The following is a 6,839-nucleotide window of genomic DNA, read 5'->3' as shown; positions in this document are numbered from 1 at the left end:
CTTTGCACGGGGGAGTGTATTTCCTGGTACTCATGTGACTGTCTCTACTTCCTTTGCATGGGAGAGTGTATTTCCTGGTACTCGTGTGACTGTCTCTACTTCCTTTGCACGGGGGAGTGTATTTCCTGGTACTCATGTGACTGTCTCTACTTCCTTTGCATGGGGGAGTGTATTTCCTGGTACTCATGTGGTTGCTAGGGTCCCACTACCCCTAGTAACTAGGCAGGATGTGACAGAGGAGAGGGATTGGGTGGAACTGCCCCCATGGCCTGTACTGATTGGGCCCATGAACTCTGGGAAGGAGACATTTTCCATGAATATAAATTGCAGCTGCAGGACAGGGATTGGTTGGCTGAGCAGCTGCAGGACAGGGATTGGTGGGTTGGCTGAGTAGCTGCAGGACAGGGATTGGTTGGCTGAGCAGCTGCAGGACAGGGATTGGTGGGTTGGCTGAGCAGCTGCAGGACAAAGGGGCGTGGTCAGACAGGTCGCTCACATTGAGCAGAGAAAGAGGCACCCGGGTCCCCACATTGGGCTGAACTCCCAGGGTGCACTGGGCTTGGGTGCCGGACGCTCATTTGCCCCCTGTTTCCTCTGTAAGGGCAATAAACGCGTCGTGCTGTCCCCGCGGTGCCACTAGTGAGTGACTGAAAGCAGCAAATCCCGCCTTCCCTCTCAATCCAAGATCTGCGCACCACTTTTTCCCTCTCTCGCTCTCCGTACTTCTCAGTCACGTGACAGGGCCGGAAGCGGAAGTGTCTGCGGGAGGGAACTGGGAACGTGTGAGGGTGACAATTCCGGAAAGAGTTGGGAGGGAAGAGTGTGGCGGGTGTGTGTGAGACTGGAGGCGCCTTGTTCCTTACATTGGAGAGAAATATCTGGAGATGTTGCCCATGGCAACCAATTAGATTTAAACAGCCACCTAGAAGTTAGAAAACTAAAGCAAAGATGTGATTGGTTGTTATGGGCAACATCTCCAGATATTTCTCTCCAGTGTTAGTGACAGACTCATTAATATACAAGACTCTTTGTCTCGCTGACCTCTGACCTCTCTGCCCTTGGCCCCGCCCCCAGGGAGGAGGAGTCACACAGGATCAGTCAGAGACACAGGGGGAGGGGTGTGACCCCATTATTTCTCCTCTCACTTCCCTCCAATTATAATGAAACTGTGTGAGTTGTGAGTTTTATTCTAGTTCTACTACAGACTCCCCCCGGCACTTGTACAGACCCTCAGTGGGTGCAGGTAAGGGGGGGTTTATATAAAAAGGGGGGGTTTATATAAAAAGGGGGGATAGGGAGCACCGGCCATCACTAATGACACTATGTTATTAATAATAATAATGAGCGGAGGATGGTGTGTAAGTGGTTTCAGCAGAATTAACAGAGAAGAGAACTGCCCCATATCATTGCTCATTCCTTCCATCCGAACACTCCTATATGAACAATATTAAAACACAACTTGTAATAATTAATTACTAAACCAATTAGTCCAATGTGCACAATTTCAAATGCGACTGCTGCCAGGCTCATAGATATTACCCAATGTGCACAACAAACAAATCAAATGAGCTGAAGGGTAACTTGGACATGAACAATCGCTTATTTAATCAACCGACCCACCGCTTTACTTGATCCGTCTCCCTGGCAGCAGTCGCATTTGAAATTGGGCACATTGGACTAATTGGTTTAGTAATTAATTATTACAAGTTGTGTTTTAATATCGTTCATATAGGAGTGTTCGGATGGAAGGAATGGGAGGGTGCGAGGATATGGGGCAGTTCTCTTCTCTGTTACGGGGGGATTATATGGAAGATTCAGGGCAAATATGACGGGGTGTGAGTAACACTTTTATCACCAATCAACCCTGTTCCTTTCATTTCTCCAATACAAATCGTTTTTGATGTTTACAAAATACAAGTTCCACCTCCTGCCTCATTGTCCCTGTTTAGCTGCCTGAGCTTCCCCAGGGAGGCAAAATAATCCATTTATTTCTTCCTCAGTCCAAAACAGGCCCGGACTGGCAATCTGTGGCTTGTGGCAAATGCCATAGACAGTCACTATTTCATACCTGCCAACATTTTGGAAGTAAAAAGAGAGACAAAAATTTTTTTCTCGCACTTAGCGCAGCAATTTTTTTGACCACACCCCTTTCTGTGGCCACACCCCCTAATTACCATGTTTGTTTTACAAAATTTGGCAGGTTATGAAAGTTTGAAAATATTTCTCCTTATCTAAACTGTGTTTTTGTGTCTCAAAATTGTTACAAAGTATCGTATTTGCACCTGTTAGCTGTTCTGGGCTCTCTGCTAAAAGCCAATTAAGTGAGAAACTTTGTTTCTTTTTCTGGCTGTTCAGTGCAGAGAAAAGAGGGACTTTCCAGTACAAATGAGGGACTGCGGGTTGAGCTGTCAAAAGAGGGACTGTCCCTCCGAAAAAGGGACAGTTGGGAGGTATGACTATTTAGTGGGCTGGTTGGCCTCTGTGTAGCTTAAAGGGGTCTTTCACCTAGTATGTTATAGAATTGCCACTTCTAAGCAACTTTTCAATTGGTTTTCATTATTTATTTTTTTATAGTTTTATAGTTTTTTGCCTTTTTGCAGCTTTCAAATGGGCGTCGCTGACCCCGTCCATAAAGCAAACGCTCTGTAAGGCTGCAAATGTATTGTTATTGCTAATTTGTATTCCTCATCTTTCTATTCAGACCATCTCCTATTCATATTCCAGTCTCTTATTCAAATCAGTGCATGGTCACTAGGGGAATTTGGACCGTAGCTACCAGATTGCCTAAAATGCAAATTTAAGAGCTGCTGAATAAAAATCTAAATAAGTCAAAAAACATACATAATAAAAAATGAAAACCAATTGCAAATTGTCTCAGAATATCCCTCTCTACATCATACTGACAGTTATCTCAAATGTGAACAACCCCCTTTAAATGCCAGGGCCTATTTTAATTCTCAGTCTGGACCTGCTCCAAAATGCCACTTTCTGGATCAATGTATTCGCCCCAGTAACCTGGTGCCATTCCTATAAAGGCATCCGGCCCTTTCTTAAATCCCTCTGAGTAGAATCCCACGGGCCAGTCCATAGTGTACGACCCAGTCTGGTCACATACATGTGTTGCTCCTTGTGGTGTTGCCAGACTTCAGATATTCTTTCTCCTTATTCAGGTGCAGTCGGGGGTCGTCGCCATGCCCGGGAAGCAGAAAGTTAAAATTGTGGCCGGGTGATGGACAGAGCCAGAGATCTAACAGACGCCTTTGAGGAGGTGAGAGGGATCTGGGCACAAATTGGGTGCAATAAAATTAACTCTTGTGTGCCCTCTTATAACTTCCCTGGGGCCCTCCAGCCAGATAATCATGGTGGCACATGAGATTTGATGCCCAGGGCAGAGTTTATACCTGGCAGTGGGGGTGGCACAAAACAAGTGGAATTAGGGAATTAGATCCATTCAGCATTTTAGGAGGTGGAATTAGGCGAGTGGGGACTTGCCTGGGAATTTATTGCTCTCGATCAACTGGGAAATGTTCTCTACACGTCCCTGGGGCTTAATAGGCACATTTATATTGGGGGGAAATGAAACGGTTATTGGTCACCCATCTCCCTCCTCCCTATTCATTTATTCCCATTATTGGGATGTTGCTCAGCCTCATTCCTGTGGGATATTTCTTATTCTCACTGATTTTTATTCCAAACCCAACATTAGATTTTTATGTTCAGAATAAATGTCCCCTCCAGTGCTTGGGGGTCAGGGTGGCACTTGCCCCACTTAATCCTGTTGAGAATTTGGGCCACAGTTTGATGCACCAGCGTCATTCCACTAATCTCAACCAGCCGGATCAGCCTGGAACAAATGGCTCAGGATCCCCCGCAAACAGAGCCAAAGCCTGTTACCTACAAGTTCTGATGTTTTCTGTGCCAAAGTGGCTTTGTTTTTTCCCTTTGCAGGTGGAGTTTGGCAACACTACATTCAAAACCAACGTGTACCACAAATCTCTGAACCCCCAGTGGAACTCCGAGTGGTTTAAATTCGAGGTAATGGCCTTATCTATCGACAAGAACAACCCACACCCAGTCCGTCCATCTGTGCCCTAACCCTAATACACTGGCCCAGAACTCCAGCCTATGGAAAGCCAATTATACTCTTGTAAGAAGACTTACCTGGCGTCCCAAGATGGCGGCGTCTCCCATGCGGTTCCTCCTGGATGCAGCTCTGTGACACTACGCCAGCGTCAGACGCGTCGCAGGTGTCGGATTGGTCGCCAGTGTCGAAGCGCCAGTGTCGAAACTCCAGCGTGAGGACGCCACCGCCATGACATCACTGCGTCTGTTTTTGGCGCCAAAGGAGGCCTATAACAGACGCTGGAGCACTGCTGACTTTGCCCTACAATAGGTTCCACATTGTGAGTTCCTGGGTGCACAATAGTCTTCTGATATTGATCCTGATCTGGGTCGTGCCTGTTTAACCGTGTATTGAATCTTTGCCGCCTGTACCGACCTTATTGCCTGGACCTGACTTCGCCTTTCTCTTAACCCCTTGGATACCTCGATCTGGTTGGACTGTGCTTCCTCCTTGGTCCACTACCTCTGGCTGAGCCTTCGGGCCCCTTACAACTCTGCACCTGCACCTCACATCTTATATACCCCCTGACACCTGCCTAATTGGGGGCACTTAATACTGTAGGTGTCTCTGTACAAAACTGGGAGTTGCGGTTCTGCACTCACATTGTTAATAGTGTTCAAGCCTTTGGTTTCCTTTTAGTAGCTAAAAGCAGCAGATCTCCCAATTACATGGGGGTTAGCCTAAAATGCAGCAGGGTTTTAACCCTAAGGGGAAGTCATGTTGCTGCAAACGTGTGGTTACATCTCTCCTCACCATGTGGCCTTTGTTATTGTCACTTATATTTAAAGGGGATGTCAACCCCAAAATAAAAATATGCCTAATAAAAGAAAACATAATTCTAATCAATTTTCCAATATACATTTATTAAAAAAAAATGTCAGTGCTTTTAAAAGTTATTTGCAAATGCAATTGCTATTGAAAGCAGCTTTTGCTTAACTCCTGCTCGTTACTTTTTAAACAATGCTGCAAAAGTGGGGTACCCGCGGGTCGGGTGGGAAGGTGAAAACATTTTTTACTTTCTTGTTTTGTGACAAAAAGTCACGTGATTTCCCTCTCCGCACCTAATTTGCATATGCAAATTAGGATTCGGATTTGGTTCGGCCAGGCATGAAGGATTCGGCCGAATTCTGCTGAAAAAGGCAGAATCCTGGCCAAATCCCGAACTGAATCCTGTGCATCCCTAGTTCCTGGGGTGCGGGTATAGACGTGGGTTGGCGGTTCTGCAGTTTTTCGGGTCACGGGTCGGGCCGCGGGACTTCTCAATAGCGAATTTTACTCCTTTTTTCTGATCACGCCTACTTCCGATGATGTCACTTCCAGTTGACAATGACAGCACTTCCCGGATGTTGCTGGTCAGCGGGTTGTGGGTCCGGGTTGTGGATAAGGTACTTGCATGCCGGGTTTGGTAACGGGTCCAAGCGGGTAAGAATGCGAGTTGCAGGTCCGGGTTGCATGTTGCGGGTACGGGTCAGGAACGGGTTCCATAAAATGGACCTGTGCAGGACTCTATCCCCAGCATAGACAGGTCTGTGAATCAGCTGCCTTGTCTTACATTGGATCAACCGTTTGAGCCATGAGGGCAGAGAATAGAAATAAAACACCGCTTTCAACAGCAATACATATACAAATAACTTAAAAACCATAGAAAATGTGTAATTAATGTATATTGCAAAGTTGCTTGGAATTCAGTTTCTTTTATTAGGCACATTTTTTATTTTGGGGGTTGACTTGCCCTTTAACTGCTGATCTGGTTGTGCCTGAGAAATTTAAAGGAACAGTAAAAGTATTTTGCAGTTGAGGGTTGTATGTGTCCAACCTGCACACACAAATGCAACAAATGGCCACTTGTATATGCGGGAGGTTTATTTATTCTGCAGCAGTCCCACGAGTAACATTTGTCCCCTGTTCTTCTCCCTGGTACTGAAGTGCCATCCCTTATTCAGAGCCTGGGGTCCATGTTTCACTCCCAGTCTGTGTGTCGTTTGCAGGTGGATGATGAAAATCTCGAGGATGAGCCCCTGCAGATCACAGTCCTGGATCACGACACATAACGAGTCCATCTGCAAAGTCTACATTGACATCGACCCGTTGTTCTATACGGAAGCTGCCACCCTGATATCCGGCTGTTTCCCATCTATGACACAATCCATGGCAACTCACACTGGCCGGGCTGGAGCCGCGTTTATTTAGGCAACTTTGGCCCCACCCCAGACTTGATTTTGTCAGCGTCATCGCGAAGGTTGATCCCTTCAATGACTTGAATTGCTTCAGACAATCTTCCTGCGGGGGTTAAGTTTTTCTGCAGTAAGTATTAAAGGGGTTGTTCCCCTTTAAATTAACTGTTAGTAGGATGCAGAGAGGGATATTCTGAGACAATTTGCAACTGGTTTTCATTTTTTATTATTTGTGGTGTTTGACTTATTTAGCTTTTTATTCAGCAGCTCTCCAGTTTGCAGTTTCAGCCATCTGGTTGCTAAGGTCCAAATTCCCCTAGCAACCATGTCTTGATTTGAGGAAAAGACTGGAATATGAATAGGAGAGGCCTGAATAGAAAGATGAGAAATAAAAAGTAGCAATAACAATAAATGTGTCGCCTCACAGAGCAGTGACCCCCATTTGAAAGCTGGAAATAATCAGCTGTCTTTGTTTAAACAGAAACAGCTCTTATACAGAGGGGGCTTTAGAGATGCCATTAACCCTTTCATTGCTGGTTGGC

At 45.9% G+C, this 6,839-nt stretch overlaps 1 long non-coding RNA gene across 2 annotated transcripts; it reads left to right on the top strand.

Moving 5' to 3' along the window:
* Positions 1 to 396: 396 nt before the first annotated feature.
* Positions 397 to 6,527, top strand: LOC108712514. 2 transcript variants are annotated; one of them, XR_001934995.2, is made up of 4 exons: positions 397 to 1,243; positions 3,171 to 3,268; positions 3,949 to 4,035; positions 6,112 to 6,527. It is a non-coding gene; the product is annotated as an uncharacterized LOC108712514 (long non-coding RNA). The 2 variants fall into 2 exon arrangements; XR_005966526.1 differs by lacking the exon at positions 3,949 to 4,035 and having other exon boundaries at positions 405 to 1,243.
* The last annotated feature ends 312 nt before the right edge of the window (positions 6,528 to 6,839 follow it).

Source organism: Xenopus laevis, chromosome 3S (genome assembly GCF_017654675.1).
Source record: "Xenopus laevis strain J_2021 chromosome 3S, Xenopus_laevis_v10.1, whole genome shotgun sequence".
NCBI classification, from domain to species: Eukaryota; Metazoa; Chordata; class Amphibia; order Anura; family Pipidae; genus Xenopus; species Xenopus laevis.
This window is presented reverse-complemented; position numbering and strand designations above follow the sequence as displayed.